Source organism: Rousettus aegyptiacus, unplaced genomic scaffold, assembly GCF_014176215.1.
Source record: "Rousettus aegyptiacus isolate mRouAeg1 unplaced genomic scaffold, mRouAeg1.p scaffold_m13_p_8, whole genome shotgun sequence".
Taxonomy (NCBI): domain Eukaryota; kingdom Metazoa; phylum Chordata; class Mammalia; order Chiroptera; family Pteropodidae; genus Rousettus; species Rousettus aegyptiacus.
The window spans coordinates 97,020,145-97,033,661 of record NW_023416311.1 but is presented as its reverse complement, the minus strand read 5'-3'; the positions used below and the strand labels follow the sequence as shown (position 1 = coordinate 97,033,661).

The 13,517-nt window shown below is 35.2% G+C and overlaps 1 pseudogene; it reads right to left on the bottom strand.

The window, feature by feature from the left end:
* Window positions 1-11,602: 11,602 nt before the first annotated feature.
* Window positions 11,603-11,721, bottom strand: LOC118607408 (annotated as a pseudogene).
* Window positions 11,722-13,517: the final 1,796 nt, after the last annotated feature.

Genomic DNA, 13,517 nt, shown 5'->3' with positions numbered 1-13,517 from the left:
TACCTTAGACAGGGCATGAGCAAATGTCTGAAAATCTTCAGAGAGCTATTTAAGTGGGCCAAGTGTCTCCTTGCCTGCATGGAAATTCTGGAATAATTCTCACACACTCCCAGTATTTATAGTTGAAATGTCTCCTTGCCATTGTTGCTTCTCGACGTGTTTTATCAATAAGCCCCTAGCAGGGCCCCTTAGCTGCTGAGCGTTTATTAGTGACAACAGATGAGATATGTTCCATCCTTACACAATTTACTTTATTTTTATATCAAAATAACTTTACTTCTAAAAACAACTTTTTTTGTCTTTACTGTAAATGATTGGATTAAAACAATTTTACTTAAGTCATAAACAAGTGATTCATAAATCATAGTAAACTAATACACAACAGATATGCATAGTTTGAAGGGTTAATACCAGGACCTGTGGATGAAAAATACAGAGAAAGCCATTTAGCCTTTGTTTGCTTAACACCTGCAATGCCTTGACTACCATGGTTACTTCTTTAGAGACTGAAGATACATGTGTAGACATACCCCTGACCAAGAGAGATTACACAAATTAGTGCCTCAATTGTTTTTAAAGAATATTGCTTACTACAGCCATGCCACCCTGAACAAGCCCGATCTCATCTGATCTCGGAAGCTAAGCAGGGTTGGATGTGAGACCACCTAGAAAGACCAGGTGCTATAGGCATAAAAAATAAAAAATAAAAAATAAAAAAAAACCAAGGGATTGTAAGATGACAAGGTCCTTGCAATCTGTGAGGTCAACCAAGGGCTGCATTGCCTAAAAATGAAAAAAAAAAAAGAATACTACTTAAATATAAATCGCTTCTAATCTTGACATTCTATGACTCTTTTACTTATAACTTCATAATCTTAGTAATTATAATTATATAATTATATCTACATTTTTAAATACCGAGGAATATTCCTTGATGAGTGCAGATCTGCATCTAATTATTTGCGTTATAAGCAAACAAAAACAAATTTCTTAATTGACCTACAGTGCATCTGAAAACACCACTATCATTGAGATACTGGGCCCATTTCTTTGAGAACTTAGGCCAGTCCCACTTATGAAGGGGTTCTAATAAAAATTGTTCAGGCTTCAGTAAAAAGATTTGAGCAAGTAGTTTGAATGCGAGCGTTTAAGACCCTACTCAGGAGAAAGACACTATTCTCTTTAAAGATTCATTACAAAGGGGTGGTTCTCAGGTCTTTGAGAAAGATTATTATTTGGTTATAAAACTGGCAAGAGGTTTTTTTAAGAAATGTGAATCCCAATGAGGCAGGTAAAGGTGAAAAGTTTTTTAAAGTAAATGGTCTAGAAACAGGGAAGTCAAGTGCCCAGAGTCAGAAAGAAGCTTGTCTGCTCTATCATTGAGCTGAGGGGAACCTGAAGGCAGTTTCAGTCAACTTATTAGTCTAAGGACCTTCCCAAGTGTATGAAGTCAATCAGTGTCAAACCTCCTCAGGGAAAAGGCTTCAACAAACTGAGATCTTTCTCAAAATGAAAACTTGCTCAGCTTACCTTTAAATGATATGGTTATTATTGAAAATAAATGTGTAATATATGTATTGCACTATATTATATGTTGCATATGTTAATATTACTTACGGAATTACTTATTTAACATATTTCCTTCAATGACGTATTTAATACTGGTGAATTTCTTGGTTCTGACACATTCATCCAATGATGTGGATGTAGACTTTTTTTTTAATTAAGTTTATTGGGGTAACATTGGTTAATACAATTAAATAATTTTCAGGTGCAGATTATAATTTAACATCTGTATATTCTATTGTGTGTTTGGATGTAGACTTTTTTAAAGGAGAGATGAGAACGCAGGGCATGGGAAAGAATGTCTATGTTTTAATTTCTGGCATAAACTGTTGACATCAATTTTGCAGAAAATAAGTGTGAAACCTAAAACTTTCATTGGAAAAGTAAGAAGTTCTTTTTTGTTGTTTTGGTTTGTTTAGTTTTCACTTATTTATAAAGAAAAGGAGTTTAGAGAACTCAGGGCAGAGGTTTTTACTATAGACCTTAGAGTAAAAGTTGGACAAGAGGTAGAGTAAATTCTACCACATGGGAAGACATTCTGAACCATGGGAATGAAGGGAAACCTGAGAACTAAGCAGAGGTGTGATTAGGGTAAAAATCATACTTATGACTCTAAAATTACATCCTGCTTAGAATTCCTATTGGACTGTACACAGAATCATCCCCGACACAGAGCTTGGATGGCCAGAATTATGTGTAAACCATGGCATGGCACGTTTAGGCCATGAAGATCCCCAGGATGTGACCTCCTGTCTCCCAGAGCCTAACCGTGCTGAAGTAAAAAGCAGCTATTTCTAGGTAGTTCAAAAGTGGAATTGCCTAAGTGTTGGAAGGTGCCAGAGAGGAAGAGTCCTGGTGTCAAATGAATAGGGTACAGAGTGTGTGGAACTTCAAGCAGAGAACTTATCAGGACCATAGCTGCCAGCAGTAAATGCCAGCCCGTGACCAGAGACGAGGCAGGCTCATTTTGTCAGCAGTGGATACAGAGTGGCTGAACTGGATGACGGGCTCCTAAGAAATAGTTCTGAGACTCAGATGTCTATGTAGCAGGTTCATTGAGGAATACTCTCGGGAGCATCCTCTATGAGAAAGTAAGTTGAGATGTGATGGAGCTCTGAAACTCAGATGGTCCTTCAGAGGTGAACTCACTGAAACCAGCACATTCATCACGTTTTGTCTGCAGGCTGCTATGTAACCTGCAGGTGGTCCCTTCCTGCCATCTAGGGAAATTCCCAGAGAAGGGTTCAGCGCCTGGCCCTCAGCCTGCCACACTCTTGGAGGCTTGGGGAATAAATGCCTTGGTCCCAAGGAGAGATTCATGTAGCCTCAGGAGACCGCGTTGGATGAGACATCTCAGCAGAGTCCCCTTCCTGACAGAATGCCCTACAATGTTTCCCCGGTCAGCAGATTCCTCTAATGGAATAAGAGGGAGAAGAGGGCTTAGAGATTTGTGTTTGTTTACCAAGTTTCCAGTGCCACTGTTGGTCCAGGGCTACATTAAACAAACTTCTCATTTAGAGTTATTTTGGACAATGGAGATAATGAGAATTTGAGCTGCAAAGCTGTGGAAAGGTCAGCTGGTAATTATGTTTATATGCAGTCTTTCTCTCCTGCTTTGCTGAGCGTCAGGCCTTATTTCCTGCACACACACGTGTGTGTGTGTGTGTGTGTGTGTGTGTGTTCGCGCGCGCGCACGTGTGTAGTTTATCTTTCGTTCACCCTTAATTTTTGGTTGAGACACTGTGGGTATTCCAGCATAATGGAGTGAGGTTTTCTCTGAGTCTCCCGATTTTAGGCAAATTCAAGATTCTTACGTTTTTTTTCCTACGTTACAAGAGGTCTTAAAATCTAAGCCCATGTTTCCTAAAACAGGATTTGCTCTTAATGAATGCTCTTCTTGTTTCTTGTTCTTCAATAAGTTTTTAATATCTGGTCAGTTCTTCAAAACATTAAAGAATATTTTTAAAGGTATATTATGCAGCTTTTTTTTTCTTTATTGAGAGAGTTGGTCCAGAAAATCAGTACTTATTTTTAAATTGCATTTAGACTGAGACTAAACTAATATAAATAGAATACTTTGGAAAAAAAATAATTTATAGCTATTGATCCTTTAAAAAATATAGAGCATTATTTGAAATACCGTAGGTGTTAAAATTATATATGCATTTAAAATTTTATATACAAAACAATTTTTTTTAAAAAAGGACACTTCATGTCTCCACTAGCTTATTTTTTATTCACATTTTACTGTTTAAACAAGACAAGGTTAAATTATAGGTAGTCACAAAAGGGAGAAAGGATAAACACACTACAAACGTGTGAAGAGTGAGAGGATTGCTATATGGAGCTGATGACTTTGTCAGAAGGAAGCAACCAAAGCATGATGACCTCATAGATGATGCAAGTGAGGAGTTTAATAACCGAATTGGATCTTAAATATTCTTACCATAAAAAAGAGTTGATAATTATTGAAGTGATAAATGTTTTAGCTAACTCTATGGCGGTAGTCATATTCAATATATACATATATCAAATCAACACCTTAAACTTATACAATGTTATATGTCAATTATATCTAAATTTAAAAGAGAGAAAGAGAGAGAGAGAGAAAGAGAGAGAAACTTAATTTCCTGCAGTGACTCTCATAGGCTGAAATCCAATCAAATATTGCAGGGTAAAGGAATAGTAATGGTTTTAAAAATATATCCACAAATATCTGGTACTCCTCGATAAATAGAACTTCATTTCCTTCCTCTTATGTGTGGTCTTCAAGACTCTAATCTGAAAATAAAAAGCTATAACAGAGTGATGTGATGTTACTCCCAGCATTAGATTATATGAAGAGCTTGCCTTGTATCTTGGGTATATGCGCTGCCTTCTGTCTGTCTGTCCCTCCCTCTCTCCCCCCCTCCCTTCCTACCCCGCCCCCACCTCCATCTACCCTTTTTCTCTTTCTCATCATTCGCTTTTGAGAAAACTAGCTAAGCTACCAGTCTCCCACTTGAAGGAAGTTTCCTCTAGATCTCCTCGATCTCCTCTCAAATATGCTCTCCCCACACTATATTTTTAACCCAACATGCGTTTACCAGCTGTTGTTACTAGTGGTAGGGAATTTATCTTCTATTCATTGCTGTATCCCCAGAGCCTTCACACAGTATATGAACACAATAATTTGTTGAAATAATCAGTGATGGATATGAATTTACCGACTATAATTTTTTACATGGATAGATTCTATAACTTCTATGTATGTGCTGAAATAATTTAGTGAAGAAAACTTAACAAGGAAAAATACATATGTCATTATATTATGGCTGTGGTTAATGGTTTATATCCCAAATGGAATGTCTGTTTTATGTATTCAGAATTCTAGATAAGCAATTAAGTGAAATAATTGATGGTAGCATTCAATAAGCAGCTATATTACAAGTATAATTATCAGATTATTTAGTGATACTGTAATACATCAGATCTAAATTGTATAAAGTGAGCAGCATTCTGGACGTTTTAAAGAAATACACTTACACTGGATAAGTTTAGTCTTTGGAATAGATGACATTACTCAGTTGAAACAACTATCCTATTAAATTCAGTGATGTCCGGTTCTTTCTGGATTGTTTTTTATTTTTGCTAGCAAGTGCTAATCTTGTTTGAATAGGTGGAAGAATAAGAGAAAAAGTGTATATGCTTTATGGAAACTATTTTGAACACTGTCTAAAATTTAATAGGAATGTTAGTGCTAATTTATAGCATCCACACGTAAAGATTGTCCTAAATTTCCTAGTTATCTAGAAGATTATTTTCCCTGTCTCTGCAGTGTTCAGAAAAATACTGCAGTGGTGTCTCAGGAGAGTAACTGGGAAGAAATACACACACACATACACACATACAACTGGAATACTAGACTTTCCTGAAACTGTCACTGAATATTAGCACAGAAATAAAAATGTGTGTGTGTTTATATAAATGTGCATGTCTACCTGTCTATCCCATCAGGAGAAATGTGTTGATTAACTTTTCTTTTTAAAAATATATATAAATCAAAACCTATTAGAGAATATGTTACAAATTAACTAAGAATAAAAAGGATTACATAAAGGATTCTATAGTTTAAGAAGATTGACATATTTGATATAAATTGCAAGATTTCTTTCTGGTTTTAATTCTAATACAACAAAAACTTTTTATTTTTTTTCAATCTGCTTCCCATCAAAAATGAGTCAACTCGATCACTGGCAACATGCCAGCATTTATAGTATTCTAGTTGATTGGTTGGATAATCACCTCAGGAGAACTGGCTTGTTTCATGGTATTGCCACATGTGATGGCCATAAGAATATGCCTCACAGACATCCAAATATAGTGAGCATAACTGACCACAGACTCTGGATGTTTTACTTGGAAATCTATCATTGTGTGTGCGTGGAGTTCAAGGTGAGTGCAGCGGGAGTCCTAAGATGGGTCCATTTTGGGGAGTCACAAACCTTTTACTCAAACAATCCCCAGTAGCCTTGCCAAATTTAGACAGGCACTGACATTTTCATCCATCGTTCCTTCCTTCTCCACTTCACTGGGTCAGACTTATATTTTGATCTGATTACTGACCCAGCCTCTTCCTGCTACCTCTCCATTTGCTCTCATAGGTGTTTCTTCGAATAAAATTCTGGCAAGATTTAAAAATTCTTCTTTGGCATCTGTTTCTTGGAGAATCTGCACTAACACACTCCATGACAGTGTCTTCCATGTTTAGGAAGAGATGGGCTTGATTAACCATCACCAGGATAGGATATTACCTGAATGTTTGGCATTTTTGAGCCTAATATATAATTCAGTAAAATTACAGTTTGAGGAAAGAATGCAAGCTTGATGTTTTCTTATCTTTTCAATTTGCTTTATAGCACAAGATTGTTAACACACTCGATACTTTTTTATATGTCTATTAGAAAATAGAAGAAAACTATAACTCAGGAATTCCAAATTTAAAAAAAAATGATATCCTTCCCACCAAAAAAAAAAAAAAAAAAAGTTGAGGGGGTATCATTGCTGGCAATCATTTTCTATATAAAAGAGGAAACTCGTAGTCAGGGTGGCTGGGAGAACAGTAACTAGTATGATCCCAAACATTGACCACTAATAAAATTTCTGTGTTAGTTTCCTATTGCTGCAGTAAAAAAATACCATACTCTTAGTAACTTAAAACAACACAAATTTATTCTTCCAGTTCTGGAGATCAGAATTATATCAGTCTCATTGGGCTAAAATCAAAGCGCTTCCAAGGCTGGCTCCTTCTGGAATATTTGAGGGGATTCTCATTTCTTCTCTTTGTTCAGTTTCTAGAAACTCCCTCACTGCAGGCTCCTTTCTCTCAGCACTGCAAGTTCTTGCTTCTGTTTCATATTTTCTACTTTTAACTCTGTCCTAGTCTTATTACAAGGATCGTTGTGATTACATTGGGCCCACTCACATAATCCAGGAAGATCTCCCCATTTTAAGATGCTTAATTTAATAATATAGGCAAAGTCCCTTTTTGCCATGTAAGGTAATATATTCAGAGATTCTGGGAATTAGGATGCGGGTATATTTGGAGGAGACAGGTTATTCAGCCTATCGTATCTGCCCTTTCTATGGCTTCCAAAATACAGACAAGAGCTGGAGAAGGAAAACTATTGATCAGACATATGAAGCAATTTATAGATTACTGTGCTGGTTTGACTCGGAAAATTGAAGTTTTCTTCTTCTTAAGCTCCAATCATTAGTCTGAAGCCATCAAGAAAAATGGAGTTGCCCTAGATCCTTAGAAAAGAATTTCCCATGAAAGAGAAGGGCAAGTAAAAGCTGAAGAAAGAAGCAAAAATAGCAAACTCAAAATTCCTGTAGACATAATATATTATATTGACATTATTCTTAGTTAATGCTATCAAAAATGTTATAAATTTTATATCTTTATATTCAGCCTTTTAAATAAGAGGGCAAAAGTCAGTAGCAAGCATGTGTCCTTTTATAAAGTCAAAAAAGTTAATAAGTAAAACATTTATTTTTTTCCAAAATACTTATGCCAAATATGAATGCATAGCATAGTTTTCTCTTTAATATTCTTTAATAAAAAAAGTATTTGGTATGATGTCCAGGAAAGACTTAAATTTTTACATGAGAATAATTTCATTTTAAATCAGATTATAAAAATAATACTAAATTTATTAACATTATTAAAACAAATTGTCTTAAAAATTATAATAATTAATAAAATAGAGCACTTAACTAAAGAAAAGGAGAAAGAAATTATTATTATTTTTGTTAAGCTTACACATTTAAATATTTGAAACCTCAGAATGGAGACTATATATACACACACACATACATATATCTAAATGATGCATAAGTATGCATAATTATGCAAAATATATATATGTATACACATACACACACATTTCTTACACAATTTCAACACATGCCTGTAACACTTTCTCATTAAATCCAGTAAACTGGCCTGGACTATGACAGTGCACCATTTGTATATCTAGTTAATTTCTTTCTACTATTTGTTGGAATTTAAAATGGAGATTAATAGGAGAGACAAAGGTGTTTATTAATTCAATTGTTTAATATGAATTTATTCTGACTCTATTCAGGATAAAGATTAAAGCCATGTAATCTTGACTTTAAATAAGGTTATAATTTTGTAAGGAAATAGAAATTATTAAAAGTATTTGTTGTATAGCACAAAGTCTGAGATAATAGAAGCACTTATAAAGCCTGGTAGTAGGGAATAATGAACTCATTATGCTGATTGTGAGACTAAATAGAAAACTTCTTCCTGGGAAGTTAGCACCTTATCTAGCTTTAGAAATTAATATGAATTTTCTAAGAAGGAGGAGAGAAAAATTGAGGTTGGCATATTGAGAATAAAATAATTACAGGCAAATGATGAACATACAAAATTATGAAGTTCTGAAATTACGTAGGATGTCCAAGAAAGCCCAAAAGTTCTGTGATGCTAGTCACAACGTGTGAAGAAACACATGGACAGCAGTGATTATGTAAAAGAATACGCAACCACCAATAAAGAACCATGTAGAGTGTACTAAGCAGCATAGCTGTTAGTTTGTATGTAATGGGGAGGAATTAAAAGACAGGAGAAAATAAAACTAAACTGTTTTTAGTTATGTTAGCATTCCTATTGACAAGAGATTTGTAAGAGCCAGACTGAGAATGGTATTTTGAGTGGTAGTAGAAATAAAAGAAAGCAGATACAGCAGATTAAATATTAGGATTTAGAAGTGGCAGGACTTGGCAAGTATAGCTGGAAAGACAAGAATAATTTCTATATAATTCTGATTTAGGCAATTATATAAGGTGGGACCATTAAGTTAACATTGAGAAAGTATTAGGAAGTAAATTTTTGTGGGAGATTCAAGAATATGGACCTTGGACATTCTGAGTTTGCGGCCATTGTGTTAGCCTAAGTAGAACTACCAAGGAGCAGTTGGATGTAGCAATGAGAACTTCTTTTTAGATAAATGTCGTTGAATTATGAGTTTCTACATCAGAAGCTGGATTAAAAACTTCACTGGATAATCTTGGGAGAGAATGAGTAGCACCAGTCTTGATAGAGAGGTAAAAGATATTAGGATAAAAAGTATACAGGTAATGTCCCCAAGATTTACCAGAATAAACAAAAGCAACGTTATTGATTGAATTGATTTCCGGGGGCAAAACAAATTTATAGCCTGTTAAAAAATAAATAGATGAGAAAATGGAGAAATTTAGAGTATAATAATTCTTCTAAAAATGAAAATCCTAGGGAGAAAGAAATGTTTTAGAGGAGCATGTTGGAATAGGGGGTGGGGATGGTGTATAGGATAGAAATGTGAGCATTTCATGAACTCAAGAGGAAAAGAAACAGTGAATAAAGGGTGTGGAAATATGAGAAACACGAATGGCAACGAGGGAGCAAAGGAAATATATTCATTTCATGTACAGGCAATATATTAAGAAGATAAGAAGGAATAGGGCAAAGTGGCAAAGAAAGAGGTGAGCTTGATGAGTGCTCACTAGCGGTTGGAGAATTCGGTGGTAGAGTGACATTTTATCTGTGGATCTTTGATAGTGGTAAGCTATTTGAGGACTCTTGGAATTACAGAGAATCTTCTTTGAGGGGAATAGAATAAGAGCTGAATATATGAGGGGAAAAATGAAGGAAGTTTGGTCATACTAGCCAAGGTAAGAAACTCTATTTGCATTGGTATCAATTATAACAGCTAACATTTAAAAGTATTTGCTGAGTATGATACACTGTTATAAGATCTTTTTATGGTACCTAATTTGATTCTGACAACAACCCTATTTGTTGAGTCTATTTTTTTTATTGGCTTTGAAAGTTTGAAACTTCCAGTTTTATATTCCAGATTAGCACAATCATTATCTATATCATTGGCTAATTTAACTTTTTCTCTTATATATAGAATATCTACAACAGTGAAACCCAGAGTTTCTAGGATAGAGAAGCAAACATTGAGAAATTGAGTTTTTAGAAATTAATTTTTAGAAGGCTCACTCTTGTTTTTTCGATCAGGGAAACTTCACCAGAGTTCATTATCTTGCATACTGTCTTTTAGGACTTTTTAAATAGCTTGTCATTAAATTACTCAATTTCTTATTTGTCTTTAAGCTGGCTTCTTGGAAGTAATAACTTTTTTTATGGACCACAATTGGCAAAATAATTGGCATTTAAGCAAGTATTTCCTGACACTCTTAAAGGCCCAAAGAATGTGACCATCCAATTCAAGTTAAATAATAATATCTCCTCCACTGTCCACTGTCCCTTTCATGTCACAAAGTTTAGAAATGACCAACCTGCAGCGATAAATGTAGCTGTTTATGGTCTTCAAGAACAGTACCACGGCATCAGATACACTATTTTTTTTTTCTTCTTTTTATGGAAAATTGGCAACTCCGTGGTTGCAAAAGCTGTTCAGTCTTGGAATGCTTGTTATGATAAGTATGCAGATAACATGTTATTCTGCCCACTTCTGAGAGCCCCTTTGCCAATGGGGACATTTCAATGGTCTTTCATGTGATGCAGAAAAGATTCAGACCCTGCAATTCCTCTGAGTCTCATCCACTACCTCACCTCCATCTCTTTTTCACCACTTCCAAATTTTTGATTATTGCGAGACCCTGAACACCCAGCTCACCTAATAACCATGTGTGAAGAATCAATGTAAATCTGATGTGTACAGATACAGTGGCGAAAGAGAACATGATATTATAGCAATTTTTCTCAAAAGGTGTTAGAAACCCATAATAGAATAGCCTACCAAATAGTTTTCAGCCACAGCATGGCTCATTTTTTCAATCTATAATTTATAGTCAGAAAAAGAGAGCCGATTTCTTGGCCTCTTTAGTGTGGAGGTGTGTGACACAAGTATTACAAAACAATCTAACCTTTTTCTCTTGAGATGTTTTATTATTTTCTTTCTCTATATTTTGGCAAAGCGTAACTGATTCCTCAAGAACGGCCATAGCAAAATTTGGGCAATTTAGTAAGCTCTTGTAGATAGATGTATTGTCGTGCCCAAGTTTTAAAACTAAAATACCTGGGCAAGCTCATTTTATTTTGTACATTCTAAGTTTATGATAACATTGCTTAATCAATTACCTTTGGGTACCATGTCCACATATTCTTCCAAATGTTTAAATATAGTTTCTATATATCTCCTCCAACCCTCCTGTTTAATTACTCTTCTTATCTTGATTTTTCATATTGTCCTTACATTTATTTTCCTTAGTGAGGCAAATAGATATATTAATGTGTTGTTAGATTCTTGGAGGAGGAGTTTTATCATAGGCTGATGGTCATTAATTCACCTATCAGATATGCGTATGCAATTATTATAATCTCACATTGTATCCTATCCTGCCAATGAGGGCATTGACTTTACTTATTAGCATTTTGTAGATTACCAAATTTAAGGAATATTGTAAATTAGTCTATTAATTACTTTGCAAATATTTTCATTATTCATTTTCTTTTTCCCACCTATAGCACCTGGTCTTCCTAGGTGGTCTCCCATCCAAGTACTAAGCAGGCCTGACCCTGCTTAGCTTCTGAGATCAGACAAGATCGGGCACATTCTGGGTGGCATGGCCATAGACGTGAATATTTTCTTATGTACAGTACTAGCAATAAGGAAAATTTGTTGTGTACAGCAGGGTCACAGAATGACATTATCTTTTCATGCTTTTGTTATACCTGGCAATCAAGCTATTTTTCACAGCTTTTATTATTTTTATTCAACCTTTTGAGAAACAACAATCTAATACTGAAAATTGTTTTACAACATAGTGATAAAGACTGAAATACATTAAAAATAGAAAGTATGTCTATTAGTTAAACATATTATTTGAACATACAGTTTGATGGCTTTGTAGCTTTCCATAAGGAAAATAGTCTCAGTCCCCAATCTCACACCTCTCTCCCCCAGAACACACACCGGCAAAACGTTGCAGCCATTTTGACATATATTTTGAAAGTATACAAGCCCACTCCTAGTTTTACTTTATGTTATAGTTAGGCTTTTTTTATTTTGGTAAAGGACAAGAAAGAAAAAAAATCAATCACCCATGCCTTTTTAAGCCACTTTAATATGTGTGTGTAGTATAAGCATCTTGCTACAAAGAGATATGAATTTGTAAAATTAGCACTTAATAAGTGAAGCACAGAGTGCCAGATAGTGAACTCTGGTTCAACAATAGGGCACAAGAAGTTTATTATTTACAGGTCCTAGAAGAAGTATTACACGTTCTTTGAGAGGCCACACAGGGAGATAAAGACAGAATTCAGACAGAGACAAGACTTGAGACACATAATTTTTTTTTTTTTTTTTTTTTTTTTTTAGAGTTTTAAGTAGAGTGCTTTTGGGTTCCAAGGCTGAGGATAATTAGTCAATTAAAACCAAAAGAGCTGAGTTTTGATAAGATACATAGGAATCTCATCTAAGAGGCACCTAGGGGAAGGTGCTGGGTAGCAGAGGAGACTGTTGATCACAAGGGCTGTTGGAGAAGTCCAGACCAGCAACTTGACTGCTTGTGACTAGTAGAATTCTAGGGCTAGTTTCTAGGGCATGCGCTTGCATGAGGAGGCTAGTGTCAATTTAAGGTCACTGCAGGCCGCTTTGCCAAACAAAATGGGTTTCTAGTCAGCAATACTATGGAGTAGCTTAGCTAAACTCTCCACAGAGATCCTTACTCCATATTCAAAAACCATTTGGGAATAACGTAATGACAGTAACCTTTACCAACTGCTAAGGAGACAGAATCCTTCATTATAATACATCTCCTGGGTTACTGACCAGCCCGAGCATTGTCTCCCCCGATTGGTCTCTTTTGGTCTGATTATAGAAAGGGTTCCTTTGTCTCTCAGTCCCTTCACTACCATGAACGGCATCTTTTATAAAGGATTTTAAGAATAAGTAGTGTATATAAGACATAGACAGTATTTGAAAATAAAAAGATCGTCAGAACTTGTTTGAAAATTAAAGGTATTTATTTGGAACATAAAAATTAAAAACCAAGTCAAAAAGTGAGAATTCACTAAGGTAAAAAAGCAACAGAGAAAAAAAAATCAACAGGTGGGAAGGCAGTCAAAGTATGGATGGACAAATGAGCAAGTTTTGCAAGGAAACTAAGAAGACAATAACAGGAATAATATCGATTTTGTGGGCAGTATTGAGAAAAAGTTGTTGAGCAAAAAGTCAAATCAATGCAGAAGAAAACAACTTGAAGGTGCCTCAAGATACCAAATGAAAGAAAAAAAAAAGGGACTAGAAGAAGAAACATAAGGAAAAGGAAGAAGGAGAAGAGGAAGTAGCAGCAGCAGCAACTGTCTTCACTCTATAGCATGTATTCTGTGACATCTGGACCCTAGGAAGTCAAACAATGACAAGTTACCT